This window comes from Cavia porcellus, unplaced genomic scaffold (genome assembly GCF_034190915.1).
Source record: "Cavia porcellus strain 051 isolate PalLab524CR breed Dunkin Hartley unplaced genomic scaffold, mCavPor4.1 scaffold_8, whole genome shotgun sequence".
NCBI classification, from domain to species: Eukaryota; Metazoa; Chordata; class Mammalia; order Rodentia; family Caviidae; genus Cavia; species Cavia porcellus.
This window is the reverse complement of record NW_026947491.1, coordinates 86715436-86736043: the sequence shown is the minus strand read 5'-3', so window position 1 is coordinate 86736043 and position 20608 is coordinate 86715436. Positions and strand designations below refer to the sequence as shown.

The window sequence follows — 20608 nt, the reverse complement described above, 5'->3', positions numbered from 1 at the left end:
CTAAAATGATTTTTTCAAAAGGCAAACTTTATAGATATCTTTAGACAAATGCATGATTATACTGAAACAGGCTGTTGGCAGATGAAATGAACTGTTTACCTTGGGAAGAATAGGTAGGCTTTTCTCTTCCAAATAATCACTCCAGCGTTTCTGAATGTCATCCAGAAGCGGTTCTGCACCCCCTGACTTATCCGGCATCTGAGGTTGGGAGATAACCCCTGTACCATTGGCCTCCTTCCCCGGCCCCTTCATTATTAGCCTCCTGGTGGGTGAGATAGAATACAGTGAATGTAATAACCCTACTTCACACAACAGGCTCACTCTCTCTTTTAAATTGAAAATCCCCTTATTACAAAACAAGGGGTGTTCTTTTTCTTCCACCTTTAAGTAGGACTGCCACATTCATTGCTTTTCACAAAACGCAGCTGCTTTTTAAGCTACAGATAAATAGAATCTGCTAGGCGGTAATTCAACTCAGTCTGAATGCATTATTTTCTAAGACACTTTGGCGAGGGGCTTTTTATTATAAACTGGAAGGAACAAGGAAAGTCCTTTTCTCTTCTAATTATGAATGTGTTTTGTTCCCTACTATTACCCTTCAATGTCAGATTGATCTTCTTCTTTCTCTGCAGCCAGTTCAATAAATCAACATTTTTTCCCCTAGAAAATTAGAGGGCTAATGATTAAGTCTTCATGAACTTCAATGACAAAAACAAAAATAGAATGAGGGGACAGTGAATGCAAATGCTGAAGCCACGCATGAGGACAATGAAGTGGCCCTCCGACACACAAGGAAGCAAAGTTCTTGCTTTGACACCCAAAGTTACAACACACAGGACCTACTTGGGTAATTTCATTTTAATAAAATTAAGGCTTTGGGGGGATTTTATTATATTGGCTGATCCAGAAAAACTGCATGTTATTTTCTATAGTGTCCAGAACTTGTGTTTATGATTTACTAGCAATTATATCAGTCATTCTAAGACTTCTTGAGGCAGAGAAATGAAGGACCAAAACAGAAAAGGCAACACTTTGACCAAGTGTATTCGGGTTAAGCTTCTGCGAATGTTGCGTTAATACCGAAGGTAAGCACTGAGAAAGATGGTGAGCGGTAATAACACAGAAGGCGCATCTGAACACCCCGTTATCCTGGGTGTTGGTTTAATTTTCATCCCAGTGTTGGTATTCCTGACTATAATATTACAAACCACCGACCATGATGGTTGTGCTGTAGTCCTATATGGATGTATTGCCTTTGCCAGGGGTGTAGTCCCACAGGGTGTCAGTGGGGTGCCAATTAAGGAAAAATAAATACTTCTGCAGCCCTGACAGGGAGCAGAGACTGCCAGTACCTCGCGGCACACAGGCAGGTGCTCGCTCCTGAAATCACGATTGAAAATCTACACTGTCGTTTCCCTTCCTTTGGCAGCAACAGAAAGCAAATTGCTAAAGAGTAGCTGTGTGGGGTGGGCAGTTTCAGAATGATTTATGGTTGTCTGTTTATATGACTCTGAGTTTGGTTTCAATCAGGGCAATAGTGAGAATCAGAGACCCTTGTACAGCACAGTCTTTCCTGAACCCTGAACTGAGTGAGAATGCCTGCATATTCCAGAGCTCTGAGCCTCGCTGCATTTTCTGTGGAGTTCTGTCTGGAGTTGTTACCAGGACGGGGAGGATGTTTTTCACAGAGCGATGTTGACTGAATTTCCAGAGCACACACTCTAGGAAGAGTGTGTTGCAGTGAATAGTGGTGACAGCTTTTGAGATTGGACCCCTCTGCTTAGATTTGAATCAATATCCTGTTTTCTGATATGCCTGGGAACAAATGATGTACTGCCAGGCGGGGTATCAGGCGGGGTATCAGGAGCACCAGGGATGTGGTGGCAACCTGAGAAGCCTGGTTCACCCCAAATAAATAACTGAGTCCCTTCCCTCAGCACAAGATGCAGTGTGTTAAGCATCAACAGAAGAGTGAAACTGAATCCCTTCCCATGTTCTCTCCATTGAGCTGACATCACAGTAACAAGCCTGTTTGGGCAATCAAGAATGTATTTTTGTAACAGAGATATTGAGGCAAAGAGAAGGGGAAAAAATCTCACATATATTAGAAGGAATTTCATTTCATAGATGTCCTGATACAGAAACAAATTTTTAGGTGACACTGAGGATTCACAAGGACCTCTATACTGAGCTACATTCCCAGCCTTTTTTTTTTCTTTAATAATTATTTTATTTTTGAGACAATCTCACCAAGTCACTAAATTGCTCAGACTGGGCACCAAGTTGTGATCTTTCTGTCTCAGCTTCCCAGACTACTGGAATTAGAGGCACATGACACCATACTTGGCTAAAATAGATTCTTACAAGATTATCTACAAAAATATCTTTGAATAGCTGCTTTCCTCAATCTGTTGTTTCCTCCTTTTGACCTTGGGTATTCATTAACACAGACAAAAGACAGACAGGGTTCAGTGTGAACTTGTGAGGACAAAGTATAATGCCATCATCTGCCACCTGTATTATTATTTCAGTAAAATGTATGTTGATAATATAAGTCACCAATGAGAACCTTCAGCCTTCGTTAAACTTTTGAAACAATGCAATTAAGTATAACCAAGAAGAAAAAAATGGCTGTGCTGCTTTAGAGGACTCAGTCTTTCTCTCAGGTTGCTGACCTTGTTCTCTCTTTGGGACAAGAAAAAAAGAAGTAGAAACAAAGTAAGAAAAAGGAGCAGGAGGTGATGAAGGAAGAGAAGAAAGAGCAGGAGAGAAAGCCAAATTGCTACTGAGAACAAAGGATTTTGCTCCTTTCCACACAAATAAAAATAACTCTCTTCACATAATCCTCCTGCCACTTCAAAGTAGATTCAGTTTTTAAGGTCTCTGAGCCTCATGTTTGCCCCTTTTAGATCAAGGGTAGTTGTCCCTGTCTTCCTGGTCTCCTGTAAGGATTAAGTGAGGTTCCATGAGTTACCTAGGCGATACTCTGCCAATGGTTGGGATATAAGCAGAAGCAGCTGGTGCTGTCCCTAGAACTTTAGGCACCTTATTCCCTTTCTCTTTCTCTACCTGAAAATCCCTGGCGATGCTGAGAACACGCCACAAAGGAAAACATGCAGTCCAAACCAATCCCAACCCTGCCTCATTCCATGCTCCCGCCAGCTTCCAATCACTTTTTGCTTTCCATGGAGAGTCCAAAGGTTGACTTTGCTTTGCCTTTGGGTCCTGAAGGGTAAGAAATATGATTAATCTTACAAATGATAAAAGGGGACCCTACGTGTGTTATGATTACGTGCTGAAAGAGTCACAAGGTAGAGTCAAGTTCCCGATGTATTAAGAGATGACATCCACAGAAGAAAATGGGATCCATTTGCTTTGGGAGCTGCTGCTTCTTCACCTGCAGTGCAGGTTGGCACACAAGTCTCACGCCTGCCTGCACACACATGTGCAGACACATACACCTCCACTAGCCACTCTCAGATGTGCTGTGCTCCACCCAAGAAGCCAACCTGCTTTAATTACCAGTCTCTCTTTCCCAGATGGTGATGATAAAAACACTAAGCTCCTTACAAACATTGGATGAGTTAGAATTTGCAAAACTGCCAAAATACTTCATCTTTGCTAAGGAAAATGCCAGCTCACTATTCCCAAATCTTAAAAGGATGGCATCAGGACTGTGACTGATTATTAAGACAAATCATATTTCAAAGGACAAATATAGTTGCTCACTTATAAATGTACTCTCCTGATTTCCCTGTAATGCCGTACTTATAAACTATTTTAAATAGAAAACAGAAGCTACATGATGAAGAGGAACCTTAGCCTAAGTGTGCCCTGTTCTTTAAAAGAACAAAACACACTCTTTCGGATTTTTAAAAAAATAGTTGGTTCATCCTCCCTTGTCCTCCGATTCTACTTCCTAAATTGGATTGTTCAAAATGATTTCATTTTTAGCAAGCCAAGTATAAATGATCAAACTCAAGAAATTGGTATACAAAGAAATACAGTTTCTCAAAAGGGCAATTTTAAAAAGACATTTTCCCACTCATGGCCACCTGCTGGTGAACATGCCTGCCAAGCCAGAAAGAGGCTCCAAGCTCCACTGACCACAGAAAATTCCAGCCAAGATTCTAATCCCTGCAGAAGGCGGGACAGAGGCGATGGACAGGGGCAACAAAACAGAAGATGCCATTGAATGTGGTGTGTCCTACAAATAAGGAAACACCAGGAGTCACATTCAGCACACAGATGCTCTGGCTATGAAAAGTAAGACAAGCTTTCTACCTCCTTATCAAGGCTTCCTGACAAGCAGTGCTTTCATGGGGTCAGGCAATGTGTCCCTAGCTTCTGTTTTCTGTTCTCCTTCAAGGAACACAGTGAAAAATGAAGCCACTCAGCATCCCTTTAGCATGTCACACTCGGGTGACTCCCTTCCTCACCGGCAAGTATGTCCCTGGTGTTTGGATCCACAGAAGAAAAACCAGAGAACAAAAGAAATTTGCATATTTTTGTCTCATGTTTTTAGAGCACCCACAGTATAGTTAAGTTGAAAAATTTTGTATAATGAAGGTCACTGAGGCATAAATCACATAGGTAAAAACTGAGATGTAAGATATGAGGAAATCTAGAAGCTAATTAAATTCAACGAGGGCTTCTCAAAGGACAGCTCACTCGCTAATCTTCTTGTGCTAATATATTATGTTTGAAAGGGGCAGTAAGTGAAAAGTCGTCATGGTTGTAGATTCCACGGTGTGATCTTTTAGCAAAAACCCAAGAAGGGGAAAAGATGAGATGCATGGATTTCTGTGCTGAAAGGATGCCAGGGCCAAGATGCAAAGAATAGATAAGTTAGAGCTGTGGAGGAACTAAATTTGAAGCCAGACAGTAAAACGGATTGAACCTTATTACCTCCAGTCCCTGAGAAACTCCCAAGACAGTTGGATGCAATTTGAAAAGGTCAGAAAAAATATTTCCTGCACAGCATTACTGCTTCATGGTTTAAGGGTGTACATTCGCGAGATGCCAACTCTAATCATTTTTATTGACTTTGCTTTCTAGAGACAGACAGACAGTTCAGGAGACAAGACCCATAGATAAGAGAAAGGCAATCTTATAAATGAAAATCTCCCGTATTTTGTTCTCTCACTTGTGACTGTGAACCATGCCAAATCTTGCCCATTTTAAGTGAAATTACACCAGCTTCCCATGGAAGATTGACAAAATGGAAATGAAATCTAGGAAAGCATCACTACAATTCCAGTGTGGTTATTTCTTTTTAATTGCTATTTCTCTTCTATGTGTGCGCTAAACTCTGGGAAAGGTGATGTTGCATTTGAAGGCATGTGTGAATGTTTAAAATGAAATACTATAAAGTGTACTAGAGTATGGATGTTCATTGATTGTCAGCATTTCCTTTAAAGGCTGGATCCATGAAAAAGAGAAATCCAAAAGAAGGATTAAAACGAAATGAAATGTAAATATACTCTCAAGACATCATTATATTTAAAAGCTGTATTGACACTAGAGTCTTTCCAAATGCAGAACCAAAGATTCTCCTTTCACTTTAAATGAGCTTTGCACACAATCACAATTCTTGGTAGCAAATCTCTGTCTTTGCTGGTGTAAAATTAGAAGTCAAAACTGACTTCTCAACACAGAATGGCATGATGCATTCCAGATCTGCAAAGTTTCAGTGCACATCTGACTTTTCTTGGTGTGAGCAGGTGTTTCAGTGGCAGACACAAACCTATTACTCTTCTCTGTGTCAGTAACAAAGCCAAACCTTTGTTAAAGCCTTGAGACTTGCTTCATGCTTTGGTGTGATGGTCTGAGACCACGAGGACATCCTGGCTGCTCACTTAGGGCTTTACAACCAGCATAGATGCCTTTTCATTCTGCTCAGCTCCACACTGTGCTGTGCTCTGGGATTTCATACTGTTCTGTGATCCACTGGCCACCACTACCAGCACTACAAGAAGCCATCAGAGGCTGGCTCTTCATAACATCAGGTACCAGAAAGAAAAGCAGAAAAGCAAGTTCATTAGCTCACCTCTGGATTTCCGGCCGGCAGGGTTAAAGTACCCTGCTTCTTCTTTATCATGTGAATAGCTGATATTATTTAAGTACAAGTAGTGAAATTTAGTGTGTTTAAAAATTTTTCAACTTATGCAACATATTAGGCATTTTAAAAACATTTGTAAATAAAACTTTGTGATGATGTCTAGGCTTCCAATGGGTCACATTTAAAATTTGAGATTTCCCTCTTTTCTCTCTGTCTCTGTCTCACCTATCTTCCTTTCATCTTTTTCTAGAACTTGATATTGAATCCAACACCTTTGCACAAACTCTTTCATTTATTCTTCTTATGAGACAAGTTCGTGCTAAATCTTTAGACTGGCTTGAACTTGTGATCCTCTTGACTCAGCCTCTCAGATTGCTGGGATTACAGGCATGAATCAGCATACCTGGCTCCCACATCTTTATTTTTTTTTAAGTTTTCTCTTTTATTGACAGAAATGTATTTAATACATGCTATCTCTTGATTTGTACTACCTAAATTCTCCATGAAGAAATATTGTGCACCTTTTGCCTAACCATTAATATCAATAAGAATGCCAACAATCAAAACAATGTTTAAGGTATTATTACTATTAAAAATAACAATGATAATAAAAAGTGGTGACCATTAGTTGAGCATTTACTATGAGTCAGCATTATACAAATACATCGCTCATGTAATCTTCTTACTCAGTGGAAATAAAGTAAATATGAGGGTTTTTCTTCTTATCCTAGTGATATCCATGAAGAAAGAGTCTCAGGGAATGAAAAAAATTAATGTAGGTAGAAATTCAGTAGATGTTGATGCTGGGACTCAAACCAGGCTTATCTAGTTCTAGCTCTTACTATTTTAAAGGTTTTAAAGCATCACGGGCATTCCAGAACCAAAAGTGCCAATCTTCTCTGAGCACACAGCATTTCTGGAGCCATGTTAAATCCAGATCTCACTGCTCGTGTAGACTGAGCCGTGTCCACCAAATGTTTGCTAACATCCACACACTGCAGGAACCTTGGAGAGCTCAACTAATGGTTGCTTTTAAGCCTCCTTCCTGTCCTTGTGGAATGTAACTTGCAAAGGTGACAATACTTCGTGTGGCTCACCAGCACCTAATAAATTCTGGTGCCTAATGGCACACAAATTGCTTTTCTATTTGAATTAACTTTGAATTATGCTCAGAGATGAGCAGGAAAATTTCTTCTTAGCCAGGGCTGCATTAAGGCTAAATGTATTAGCTCAGTGAATCATTCTTCAAACACAACTTTAAAAGGGAAATATGGAGCTATTTTGTGATCACAGGCAAATAGTACAACAGAAAGAAAATAATGGTGGGTCACAGGTTTAGCACATAAAACACTGCAGGTCATTGACTGCAACAGACTTTCCCAAACATTACCAGGTTTCAACAAAAGGTTTTATCATCATTTGGCAAAAGTTTATTCTAACCAATTTACCCTAGCCATGGTTCTTCCTATTTATAGAGAGATTATGACCATAAGCATAAATGCTGGTTGGCAGTCCCAGAACATGTCAGGTACCCTGTTTTCACTGGTCTTAAGCAGGCTGCCTCTGATGGCTTTCTTTTGGGGGACAGCCTAGTTTTGTGTCAGGCCCCCTTGGCATGGGGAGCTCTTTTGTACAACCAAGAAAGCAAACTCTCCTCCTGACAAAGCTGTTCTAGCTCTCAAGTGGCATTTGAGTGAGTTAGTAGGAGCAGTACCAAAACTAGCGCTTCTTTCTTGCTGATGTCACTGTTGAGGTCTAACAGGGAACGCACTTAACAAATAGAAAGGAAATTAGGTGCAGCAACTGAAAGGTGGAGAGAACAGGCAGAGGAGCATGGTGCAAAATGAGCTTAAGACTGCATTTATGGATTTCCTGGTGTGTCTGGCATCTTGCTTTTCTTAAGCACCGAGCAGGGGAGAGAGATACACACAGCGGTGTGATATGGACCCTTAACATCTATGAGATAAAACAAAAGGAGTCCAATTCACAAAGACAGGAAAGGTGCGGCATACCCTCCACGGTCATCTAAATTTTACTGCTTTATGTCAAAGAGTTGATCTTAAGCTCCATTTATGTTCAGAAAAAGATGCCTAAAAATATTTTTAAGACAGGTTAATTAGCTAACTTCTATTTTTTAAAGTGATAATCTGCTCTCAAAACAAATTATAATTTCATTAAAAACAAAACTCTGTAGGAAACAGGCTACAAGAAACCATCATGCTAGATTATTATACGAGATTTCTATTTTGCCTGATTCTTCCCGTAAGTGTAATCTCAGTTTCAGACTTTAATATTATTATAATTAACTTTCTAGAAATAATGCTAAGAAAGGATGACGTACGATTGGAACATGGCATTTATGGCAGGAAAAGCAATTAACATACTTCAGATGCTGTGTGAAGAATGAAAACAGCTTTTCTCTCTAATCTCTGGATCAAGCATAGTAGTTTGGTGATTCCTAAAACTCTTAGTAGATTTTATTACAGTCATTCAGCCAACATTTCCACATTGCAGTGTTAAATGTTTTGGGTACCTGGCTGTCAGGATTTGGTAAGTATGAGAACCCAAAGGTTATCCTAGTCCATTTTCTGTGAATTACAGGATCCTCCAGAGCATATGATTTCCTACGCTGGAAAGAGCACGGCTTGACTTTTTTCTGAATAATTCTCAAAATCGAATTTGAAAGTTTTCAGGAGAGACGATCCTCCCTGGTGGGTGATGCGAAGCATAACCTGCGGGGCAAACATGAACATAATTAGCATAAAATGTATTAGCATATAGATGTCTTTGAAATAATAAACAGCGGAAAACCAAAATACTTATCCCCAAAAGAAAGTGAGGAGAAAATATGAAATTAGCGTATACTTCTCACTTGACAACCTTAGCCTGAAAACCAAACAAAGCAGTCTCACTCAGAGAATGTCTAGGGAGATAGAGAAATCGCCTCCAACCCCCTCTGCCTGGCTTTGTTTTGCGCATGATCACCACAAGGCTGTTCTCTATTTATTCTTCACCCCACACTGCCCCCTTTCTCTTTAAAACAGACAAGAAATATTGCAGGAAGACCAACTTATCTTCCTTTTTTTCCCTTTAAGAGCTTCCACTATGTACTTGGATGCAATATTTCTCTTTTTCCTTTTCTCCCTTCCTCTGCTTTTTAAATCTAGCTTTCTATGGTTTTTTAGATGGTGCACCAAATACTGAGTTTGGTCATTCAATGACCAAGAAGACTGAGGCGACTCAGTTTAAAAATGGGATGGGACCTGGTGTTTTCAGACAATGGGCCATGAACTTCATCATCTCCTTCTATGCCTTAACTGGGTAGCGCCTCTCAAGGTGGTGCGGTGGCAGGGTACAGTGCTGAGGGAGGAAGAAGACCATCTTCAGAGTCCGTCCTCATTTCAAAGCTTGCCTGGACAGGCTTAGAAAAGTTGATAGAACACAAATGCTTCCCGTTTTCTCTTCTACAAAACAGTCATGAGAGAGTCCACTTGTCGAGGTTCCTGGGAGAATTTGAGGGTACACATGGAAACCGACTAGCACACAGCAGATGATCTACGGAGGTGGCTCTGTTGCCTTCCCAATGGCATTAATGGAGACACCATACTTTTGTCATTCTAGGACTGGATAAGCTAACTACCATCCTATCTCCATTTCGCATTTACGTGGATTGGGATGAATGCATGGACCCAAGGAGGATCTGGAGGAGAGAAGTCACAAAACACCATGGCTTGTTCTATCTCCATGGTGGCAGGGAATTATGAAAGAGTGATACAAATTGCTCTAGAAACAATAAGGTCAAGAAAGCTAAGATCCTAAAATGATAACTCATTTCCATAAGAATAGGGTTTTAAATTTAAATTTAAGTTGGCAAACACTGACAGGAAACCATAAATATTTTATATAATTCAAAGGAAGCAAGGATTTGCTAACCACATCTTAAATGACCTGACACGGGTGAATTTCTGGAGCAAGCCCCATACTGAATAATTGACACGGAGTATACCGCTACCTAGACAGGATGTGTACTGTTTTAGCCCTTTGAATAATTAGTTACGTTTCAATGGCCCTTGATACAGAATTTAAAACGCAAAGAGAGTTTTTCTAATAACTGCACTTGATTTTCTCAAATTTCTCCCCATTTTGACCTTCTGAGTGATACTAATTACTTAACAAAAATGTGTTTTTGATCTCTCAGCATAAAAATTGGGAAAGGAAGCACTTTTGTCAAAATAGTGAGTTCTGTAGAGGTTTGAAAGTCAATCTGGGTTGGTGTCCCTTGGCTTTCTGCTGTGCAGCATGGGTCTTGAACCTATCTTTCCTTGCTTGACACTTGCCCACGTGCTAACAGCTCCATTTTTGTGACAATCTACCCATCAATTTCTTGAATGCCTCATCAATATGTTAGCCCCACCACTGATGCATAATAATAAATAGAGGGAAGACTAAGAGAGACAAACTCATAGGTATGCTTTCTGGACTAATCCATTGCCTAGTTGAGTGCATGATAAGGGCATTGCAAAGAAATTTTTACTTCTCTGTATATACACTGAGTACTGGTGCTATGTTTATATTTTCCTGTTTACACTTAACCTTTTTGAGCCTATATCTTGAGACAAACACCATGTTCTGGGCATTCCTGCTGAATATCATTCAATTCTTATTTTCCTCATTCATGGGGGAATTACAGAGGTTCAATTTATTGCCTCCGGGGGCTGGTTTTATAAAGGATATATTTAGAAAGACACATTCCAGTAAATAAACCAAAAGCTACTATTTCTTTGGCTTTCAAGATTTCCAAATATTTTGATTGCCTGTATGCTTCGGAGAATGGCTCTTATGGCTAATAATGGAGGGCCTGCTCCTTCAATCAAATAAATACATATGTATAAAAACAGTTGTATGTTAAGGTAAAATATGTTTTTGTTTGTTTTTCTCTGCATCCAAAAAGAATTTGAGGCTCTAACAATTTGTTCCCTTAAGAATATTTCAACTTCTCACAGGGCTTTGTTTTAATATTAACGATGTACAGATGCATTTGTTCTAGAGTTGGATTCAGAATTTAAAACACACACAAAAGGCATAAAATGAAAATAAACTGTTTCAAGTCAATTTACTTTTGTGATTTTAAAAATTCAGTTGGTTGCTTTTTCTTCATAAAAAAACTAGTTAAATATGGAATCCTTAACACTCAGATTGGAAAAAAAGAAGTTAAAATGTCCCTGTTTGCAAGAGTATGATCTTGTTTATAGAAACCACTAAAGATTTGAAAGCAACAACAGCAAGAAAAAACCTGGTAAGAATTAAACAAATTTAGTAAGGCAACAGACTATGAAATCAATATACAAAAATCAGTAGCACACCAATGCACTAACAAAATACTATCTAAAAAAGAAATCAAGAAAATCTCATTTGTAATAGGTATAAAAATTTTTAAAGAAACATTTGTGAATAAATTTAACCAATGAAACAAATTACCAGTACACTGAAATCTACAAAGTACTGATGAAAGAAACTGAAGAAAGTACACAAAAATGGAAGCATGTCCTGTGTTCCTAGATTGGAACAATTAATATTAAAATGCCAAACTAATGATTTAAAGAAGATGTTTTAAAGATGATTTAAAGATTCAGTACAAAATCTTTAACAAAATTCCAATAACATTTTTCATAGAAATGGAAACAAATCTAAAGATTCATATAGGACCACAAAAGACCTCAGTAGATAAAATAATCTTGAACAAAAAGAACAAAGCTGGAGGCATCACGATATACAGCTTTAAGATACAGTGCAAGGATGTAGTCATGAGAACGGCACTGTACTTACACAAAAACATACACATAGCCCAATGCAACATGTTAGACAGTCCAAGTAAACCAGCCCATTAACAATCAGTTGGCCTTCAACAAAAATGCCATGAATACACAACGGAGGAAAAATAGTCTCTTTCAATAAATAGTGCTGGGAAATTTGACAGCCATATTCCAAAGAGTGAAACTAAACCATATTCTGCACCATTAGAAAAGTCAGCTCAAATGGAGTAAGACGTAAATGTGGTAACTAACACTGTCAAAGAACTGGAAGGAGGAGGAGGGGAAAACTTCTCTAACACTGGGCTGAGCAATAATTTTTGAGCAGGACACCAAAAATACAGGCAATGAAAGTGAAAATGGACAAATGCAGATCACATCAAATTAAAAAGTATGTCCACTGCAAAGGAACCAGTCAGCAGAGAAAAGGGACAACCTATGGAGTAGAAAATCATTACTGCAAAACAGGTACATAAGTGGCTAAAATCCAAAACATACAAGGATCTCAAACAACTCAGGAGCAAGAAAAAATTAAAACAAAGGCAAAGGAGCTTTGAATGGAAATATCAGCAGAAGACATACAAATGGCCAACAGATGCATGAAAACGTGCTCAACATCCTTAATTACCAGCAAAATGCAAATTAAACTGACAATAAGATGTCACTTCATACCAATCAGAATGGTCATTATCAAACAGATGAAAGATAACGTGTTAGCAAAGATATAGAAAAATTAGAACTCTTGTGTATTCTTCGTAGGAATGTAAATTAGTAGAGCCATTATACAAAGTAGTATGAAAATTCCTCAAAAAATTGAAAATAGAACTACCATATGATCTTGCAATCTACCATATGATCTAGAAATCCCACTATTTGGTGTAAATCCAAAGGAAATAAAATTAGCAATTCAAAAAGAGAGTTCCACTCTCATGCTTACAGTTGCCTTATTCACAATGGCAAGATATGGAATTAACCAGTCTACATATATCAATAGATGTATGAATAAAGAAAATGTGATATGCACCTACAATGAAATATTCTTTGGCCTTTAAGAAGTAGACTTTTCTTTTTGAGACAGGGTCTCGCTGTGTAGCCCAGGTTGGCCTCAAACTCATGGCGGTCCTCCTGCCTTAGCTTCCCAAGCGCTGGGATTACAGATACTTGCCACCATGCCTGGCAAGAAGTAGAAAACATATCATTTGCAACAATGTGGATAGAGACACGTTAAATGAAATAAGCCAGGCTCAGAAAGACCTCAATTACATGTTGACCCCACAGAGTAGAATAACTACTAAGGAGCAGAGGGTGGAGGATGGGAAACTGTTACTCCAAGGACACAAAATTATGATTAGGACGAATCAGTCTAAAAATAATTAATTTATAGTTAATAGTGTACTGTATTCTTGAAAATCACTAGGATCATAGAATTTAATGTTCTCATCACAAAAAAAAAAAAAAGAAATGTGGGACAACATGTAAGTTAATTATCTTAATTTAAATTGTTATTTAGTAAGATTTTTTTACTACGTTTATAATATTGCTGAATGTTTTAAAATCACTTTCTCATTCATTTACTACATCAGATAATACTGAGATCATACAACATAAAAATGTACATTATATACAAGAAATGAACAGGAGTATATAAACCCAAATAAAAAATATTTCAATTTTGAACTAGATTTCATAGAACTGATTAATTCAGGAAAGGAAATGATGTTAGAAAATTGATTTGGGCATCTGGGTTGATTGAAGAAGATACCAGGGAAATTAACTTTTGAAATAATGCTGCTGGATGGGTGTATAATAGGAAGTGTTTCAAGGAAATGTTTCAAGGAAACATAAATCATAACTCTAACAAGGATAGGGTGTCTCCGGTGATGCAGTCCTGTTCCCCTATTCTGAAAATTGTGCCATTCTTCTGAAGTTACATCAATAATTGTATTCTACATAGTATTTATTCTCTATATCAGGGGATTATTTTGACTGCTTTTAGGGCACTTATAATTCCATTTTTGCTTCTCCATTTTTCATTAGTACTCACATGGAACAGAGCCTGCGTCATCAGGTATATCAGCTAACTTTATTATCAGCTAACCCAAATTCCAGCAGCAGATAGCTTTGTTTTTAAAAGCTTTATATTTTAATTTCAGACCTAAATTTCATTACTCTATTGTAATTTGTGTAAGCATGAACTTAAGTAACTAGGAACAAGCCAAGATGAAATCCCCAATACCAAATTTTCCATTTAGCTACTCAATATACTTTGGGCAGGTTAATACAATCTCCTAACTAGTGCAGGAACCCGAGTGTTTATTCACAGCAGCAATCTTCTAGTTTTCTTTTCTCTTCTTCCCTTTTCATTAAGGATGAGAAAGTAGGAAAATCAATGGAGAATGCAACACAAAATAGGAAAAGTGATCATCTGGACAGGTTTCTGTATCTTAGAGTGAATGAGAGTAATTCTTTGCACCACTGGGTTGGATTGAATAACATATTTAAGAATAGTACAGAACTAATAGATCATGGTTACAGGATAATTTTTTGCTAATTGAAAAGGTAGAGTAATGCCTGAGATGACTTATTTTCAAACCCTGGAGACTACATTTTGATCATTTGAAATGTAGATCTAGTGGGTTTGCATCTCTGTCACATAGTATTTGTGTTTTAGTTTTCCCATTTGTAAAACAGAGAGAATGCAAGCCCCAAATCAAAGGATTATTGTCAGAATTAGATGTAAAGTGGTGGGAAGGGAGGTCAGCACATAATAAATATTACTTAAATGTTAGACATCATCATCATACACAATCGCGTATTCATCATTCAGGAAACAAAATTTTTGTGTTATGCCAGCTTCAGCACAAAGGAGAATCCTCCCATTTCATTATCTCAGGGAGAGCTAATTTATTCATCCGTACGTACAGAGTGCTTACTGTGTGCCAAACACTACAGTATTACGTAGTAGAAAGCTCTCCTGTCATGGTAGCGTTTACATTGTAGGGGGATGGTAGACAGCAAATAAAAATAGAATGTTGTGCAGTAGTGAGCACTATGGAGAAAACCAAAAGAAAGTAGAAAAATCCAGAAAAGTTGTTCCTCTGCCCTCTCACTTAACCCTCATTGACCAAATAGCTCAGTGCAGGCCACAGCTCTTCCCCCAAAAGGAATTCACATGCTGACATTCTAGGTAACTGCTTCACTGAAATCCCAACCATTTGGATGTAACAAAAAATAATCCAACATATGAACACATCCAGATAGACATATGTACACTGGTTTTCTAAAATGTAATGTGTACGCAATTTCCCGAATGGCTGGTTGTCACATCCATCTGGTCTTATTTCCATAGCACTTGAATGCACCATGAAGATATAAACCCTAAAAGCTAGAAAACAGAATTTAAATACCCAAACACATACGAGGTGTGTTTTCCAAAGCAGCAGACCTCAAGCTAGCACTGTGGTGACTTCATTAACTTCCCAGCCACAGCTGAGAGTGGCTGAGACTAAGCAAAGAGGCCACAGAACATAAAAGGCCTCCACAGCAGAGCTCACTAAGTGGGTTTAAGACAAGTTTGATAAACTAGTGAGAAATGTCTAATTTGAGAAAAGTCTTTCTGGACATAAGAATCCTGAACAAGTACACACACACCAAGACTCTGTCATGCATTCTATCAGAAAAGGCAACAATCCATTGTCAATTAGGGCCATGGAGTTTACCAATTAAAGGCCAGAGATAGATGTTGTCCTATTTAACCACACTGAATAGACAATTGTGTCCTATGTGCTTTCGGGCTTGGACATGCATCCTATTTAAATTGCACAGATGTTGTTGGTGTCTAAGAAATGGTGGTATCCAAGGAAATGTTCATTAGGCCACCTATACTGAACAAAGGCGTAGCTAGTTTGGGACGGCACACTACGTAGAACATTTCTGCATTGTTTACCTGTTCTGTGGATGTCGCTTTCTATCCCTAAATTCTGACAATGTAGAAATTGGATCAAGGTAGAAGGCAATTACTTATACATCATATTCAAATGCTCTGATTTCTCTTTGAATGTGTATTTCAAACCTTTGACTTCTTGTACATCCTTGACTAGAGACAATCACTTTTAAGAGATAATAAGGATAACAATTCTGTGTGCGACACACAGTAGGAAGTACTTTCAAAAACTATTAATCCTCACATATGTTATATTATAATCACCCTAGATCATGTGAATTTTCAGAAGGTTAAATGTCACATAATTTACCCAACCTCTAATTAGTGGAGAACCAAGGTTGTAGATTCAGGCATCTAACTTACATACCTCCATCTATCCTCCACTACCAGCTTAAGAAGAAATACATACTTATTGAATGAGTATAAGAATGAATTGGTACATTTCTTAAAATATTTAGAATTAAAAGAAGAAGAATTTACTATATTGCTGTCACAGTAAGAGATGTCTTACCACAGAATAGCAATTTACAATCCTTGAAGATGCTGTTTCTTGTACTTCCTGGATCCCCCCAGTGCCTTTCCAAATGCTACCCCAGGAATAGAAGATGTTTGTAAGATATTTGTTTAATTAGTGAACTATTTTAACCTAGTACAGACATTTATAAATGGGTAAGATGGCTTTTTGGGGCTTTCCCATCTCTTGTGACTAGCTCTTAAAAAAGAAGAAGAATAAATGTGCTTTTTATTTTGGAACCTGACTCTGTGTGCTAGTTTCTTCAGAAACTTCTATATATTTTCCCATGTTTAGATCTCTGGGTCTTCTTCTAGGCCTAAGGGAAACCTCAGTTCTAAATTCTACATAAGTCACAGCAATAACAGTAGAGTTGACATTGTTTAACCTATTATAAACAACATTAATGAATCAGAATATTCTAACAAATGAGTATTGAAGCAAAACTTCATTCACCTGTGACACCCTGGATAATGCCCTGGATTTCCCAAGATACTCATCCTGAACCTCATCTTCAGATACAGCTGTCCTTGTGTAGGACGTTACTCTGCCAGTATCCCATGGAGAGACACCACTAGCTTCTCTACCAAAAATGGAATCCAAGTTATAATCTCCTGCCTTCTTTCATCTCTGGTCCTCCCTGCAGTAGAGACCTTAAGTTGGCTACTTATTCTGTCTTGTTACTGTGAAATCACATAGGATAATGTGCCCAGAATTAGTTCTGAGCTATGAAATATTTGACAGCTGTTAGAAATTACTAGGAAAGAAGGCAGCCAGAAGTGCTTTCAGGAAGCCACAGATTTCATTTTGTCCTTCAATTCATGTACACTGGCTGTTAAAAAAATAAAAAGGAAAGCTTAAGTTTTACAATATTCTTACAGTAAAAGCCACATTGCCAGTATTTTCCTCAAACTACTCCTTGCTGCAAGCCCACTTAGCACATTGTTCTGGCCACTTTCTGAAGCAGTTCTGGAAGCTGTTTCATGAGTGTCCTTCAGGGGAGTGTCCAAAAATATGGTGGCTACTGCTTCTGACTGCCATCCAATGAAATTCAGCCTCTGAAAACATTATAATGCACCTTCGTCCACCTTATTCATGAGATCTCACACTATGTGACTTCCGGCTCTTCCCCAATGTCAAAATGACTGTGAAAAGTAAACATTGTGAATTGATGCAAGATGTCAAGGCAGCCCTGTCAGTGCAACTAAAGACACCCAGGGTCAATGGAAATGTGTCCTTTATGGAAATACATTTTTTAATTGCACATACCATGTTTTTCAATCATATCACAACACACGCACCCCCCACATACATATGTACAGGCAGGAAGATTTAATGCATAAAAGCTTAAGTAAGTTCATGAGTGCTACCTTTTACATTTTTCTTCAATAGCCTGTATTGGTTTGTCACACTGATCTGTATTTTATGTAGCAGAGTAAGTATTGCCACTACTTCCTATCAATGTTTGGTACTGGATTAAAATGCTTACATATATTATATAATTTACTTCTCATATCACCACACCATAAGTGGACATGATATCCCTCTTTTGTAGATAGGTAGATGAGAACCTATCTAAATGACCTAAGCAATGCCCTAAACTTACTCTGTTAGCAGATGACAGTGGCAAAAATCTGAATTTAGGTCTACTTGCCTACAAAACTTTCCTTACCAATTTCAATCCCATTCAGCTAGAATTTGCATTAATCTTAGTGTAGCATACCCATTCTTTCCAGGGAAGAAATTCAAATGTGTGTCATCCCCTGGGAAATATGAGAGTTCCTTTGTCCAGAACATGAAGTAATCAAAAACGCACAGCTTTCTCAAAACAAGGAGGCCCTTTAAAACTTTTTAAATATCCTCAGAAGCTTAGGTGATGTAGGACATCCTGTCCCTGAGTTAGGTGACTATTGCATCTTGTAATTTAGGTAACCAAGAGGTACAAACAGGATTAATGGTCATGCATTTTATTCATTTGTAACCACCGTTCACTCCAGGAGCACTTTGGAAGCCCTATTCCGAGCACTGGAATTCTTGGGAAGAAAGCTGTGTTCGGGAAGGGCCTCACTGAGAAGCAGAAGATTTCCCTCAGGGAGCCTGCAGTCTGTCCTTTGAAAAGCAAACCAGAATACTCAAAGCAGTGAGAGTCAAATTAATCTTAGACTACATTAGCAATACTTAGAAGGAATAAACCAAATCAAAATTTCTTCAAAGGATTTACTCCCTCAGCCTTTAGCTCAGTCAGATCTGCCTCCCCCCACATGTCAATTAGAGTTCAAAGAAAAGATTCATACACCTCATTTGCAGATCCGTTGAACCCTGGGCACAAGTGATAAACCCTTAATAAGTCAAAGAGATAGCTGTATTTATTCTTAAAATTAACTAATTTGCACACTGAGGTTAAGTGATTTGCCTCAAGACAATTCATTGGAATGTAAGATAAAGCTCTTCTGTTCCACTTCTGATTTGACATCCCTGACCTGCTTTCCCATTTTAAAGTTACCCTGCAGAAATGCTCACAGGTGTCACCGAAGAGCCCAGCACAAATAAGTTCACATCTATACATAGAGACAGAACAGCTTTCACCAATTTATTTAGGGAAACTCAAAATGACAAAACAAGACTCTGTGGTGGCTAAGCTTAATTGTGTCACTTGATGGTCTTTGGAGCTGTGTAGAGAATGTGTAAAGCACATCTCTTAGTGTGTCTGAGTGGTGCGTGTGGGCATGACCTTGGTCATATGTCTGGTCCCTTAGCTCCTTCCGCTCTGTATTGATGCCCTGTTCAGTTTCCTGCCACTATGAACCAGGCAGCTTTGCTCATCACACCCTCTGGAATGACGGTTCTGTGTTAGACTCACAGTCAGCCAGATCAAACTTCTCTGCCTTTTGTGGGTTTTGGGTATTGTGCCCAGTAACAGGTAAGCTTACTAACACAGTACCACAAGCATTATGTTCTACAAACGAGTAGCTGTGCTTTTAGTGATGACTTTTCTTTCTTTGTCTATGTCCCAAAAGCCGACGAGGTGGGGTTTTTTGTTTCTGTTTTTTTCTTTTTGAGAAATTGCTTTGGTAAACTTACCAGTATAGAAAATAAACACTTTAGACAGCAGAAATGGTAGAATGTTGTGTCTAAATGGCAAAACTCTGCTTGTTCAATGTATACACATATACACACCCAGGTTCACTTCAATTTTACTGTATTGAATTTGTTGGACTATCCCCAGAACATTCCAGAAGTTCCCTGTAGCCACTGACAAATATAGCTTTCCAAGTTTTCTCCTCAAAGAATGTAGACATTCATATTAAATCCTTTTGGAAGGAATAAGATGATAAACAAGGCAACACAATTCTGAAGATGATCTGTGCAGTGTTTTTCTCTGAATGTATACTGCTAAATAATCATAACTATGGCATTGACACATATGAATTTCATTTTAAAAATACTTTGAATCAGCTTCATTGATTGAATAGCAAGCAGTGCTATTGATAGCTACAGAAAGGAAGTGGCTGAAGTCTCCCCCTTTCTTCTTTCTGTCCTTCCTTTGTTCCTACATTTGACTGAATCTTTTTCAGAAACTCTACATTTTCTGGGTCAGATAATAGCACTTTAATATTTTCATAGAAAAAAATCTAACTACAACAGAGTCATTGGCTCAAATTCTTTATCTTTACTATTAGACACAATTGTAATTTTGCTAGATTGCAACCTATCTGAGAACCCAACTTTGGGGACAGAAATTAGCATAATTGAAATAATTCAATTTTGTGTAATTATAATTCTCACTTAAACCTAAATTAAATATGCCAAACTATAATTATGTTCAAACTTGCATCGGGAAAATTATCCCCATTTTGCTCGTGGCATCTTAAAATATCTAGTAGGGGATTGTAGGCTCTTCAGGTTGAGTCAAGAGGCCTTATCTTTACAGCCTTTGGGAAGAAGAGACTGATTATGCATTAAGCACAGTTATTTAGCCTCTTGGGAAAGGAAAAATGCTCCATTATTTCTTCACTATATGATGTTCAGGATTTGTACTATAATCTTCAGATACTTCCAAGCTGCTGTGCCATCCTGAGTGCTGAATGACACAGCAGATGGTAACAGATTAATGCTTTCTTTGGAGAAAAATGGTGAGCAAAGCAGGTCATGTTTTAGGGCAAAGGTAATGGGAAACAAGGACACAAAACAGGCCAGAACATTTCAAACCAGGCACTTGAAAATCACTGCTTTGTTATGCATTTAAAAGTGATTAAAGATTCCAGACAGTCCAAAGGCATTGA

The 20608-nt window shown here is 38.2% G+C and overlaps 1 protein-coding gene across 29 annotated transcripts in view; it reads right to left on the bottom strand.

Annotated features, from left to right (window-relative positions):
* Positions 1-20608, bottom strand: part of LOC106028966 (uncharacterized) — a 129382-nt gene that overhangs the window by 32789 nt on the left and 75985 nt on the right. For 27 of the 29 annotated variants that reach the window (XM_063255361.1, XM_063255366.1, XM_063255373.1 and 24 more), the window contains 2 exons: positions 8595-8793; positions 100-262 (listed from right to left, as the gene is read on the bottom strand). The gene's annotated coding sequence lies outside the window, so the exon portion shown is untranslated. Of the gene's footprint in view, positions 1-99; positions 263-5782; positions 5995-8594; positions 8794-12899; positions 13045-20608 lie in introns of all 29 variants that reach the window. The other 2 variants (XM_063255367.1, XM_063255375.1) reach the window with 2 other exon arrangements.